At 36.9% G+C, this 931-nt stretch overlaps 1 pseudogene; it reads left to right on the top strand.

The window, feature by feature from the left end:
* The first annotated feature begins 539 nt into the window (after positions 1-539).
* Positions 540-627, top strand: LOC128777543 (U2 spliceosomal RNA; annotated as a pseudogene).
* The last annotated feature ends 304 nt before the right edge of the window (positions 628-931 follow it).

Here is a 931-nt window from a genome sequence, read left to right as displayed (position 1 = left end):
TACTGTAAGAGAAAAGACTTAAAATCTTATTATTCTAGTACTCACAGTCAAAATCGGATATTGACCACCGTATCCTAAATCACACCCTATCTATGGTTTGTACTAGGTGTCATAGGACCCAATATTTTTACATTTCAGAACAAGAGTGGATATGACAGAGTTTTATACTAGGGTGGAGCTGAGCTGTTACCTATTATTCTATAATGCAAAAAGTTTAGACCCATGTCAGAGCTAGAAAAAAAATCCCTCTCAGTGTTCTTCAAGCACTTCAAATGGTATGGCCTGTTAAAAGGAATCACACAGAACCTCAGTCTCTTCCATTCTAGATGGAATCATATCAAACCTCTTTCCCTCAGAAAATTCTTGTAAGGTTAAAATAAGGGGACATAAAGAAACATCAGATAAATTAAATGGAGATTTATAATAGTAACATTATTGCTGGCTCTAGTAATAAAATAGCTATCTGATATTTCCATGAATGTTTTTTTTCTCCAGCTTCATTAAAGAATCTTTAAAGCCATAATTATCTAAATAGTATAATCACTTCTCGGCCTTTTGGCTAAGATCAAGCGTAGTATCTAAATAATATAGCCATTATAATTTATGAAACTTTTGTTTCTAATTTTTTTTTGAGAGTGCATATGTGCGCATGAGTGGGGGAAGGGCAGAGGGAGAGAGAGAATCCCAAGCAGGCTCCCTGCCCAGTAAGGAGCCTCAACCATGCTCTGTTGCACAACCATGAGATCATGACCTGAGCCTAAATCAAGAGCGACTGCTTAAGCAACTGAGCCACCCAGGCAGCCCTGAAATTATGTTTTATGAAAGGTTTGCCCACCTGATAGATGTTAATTTGCAAGTCATGTTTTTTCACGTGTGCTCAGCGATATGCCTTTATCCCTTACTGTAAACTAAGATCACAAACAATTTCCTA

The sequence above is a fragment of the Panthera pardus genome, unplaced genomic scaffold, assembly GCF_024362965.1.
Source record: "Panthera pardus isolate Hobbes unplaced genomic scaffold, ASM2436296v1 HiC_scaffold_16, whole genome shotgun sequence".
In the NCBI taxonomy this organism is placed as follows: Eukaryota; Metazoa; Chordata; class Mammalia; order Carnivora; family Felidae; genus Panthera; species Panthera pardus.
The sequence above is the reverse complement of the archived record's forward strand: the minus strand, read 5'-3'. Positions and strand labels throughout refer to the sequence as shown.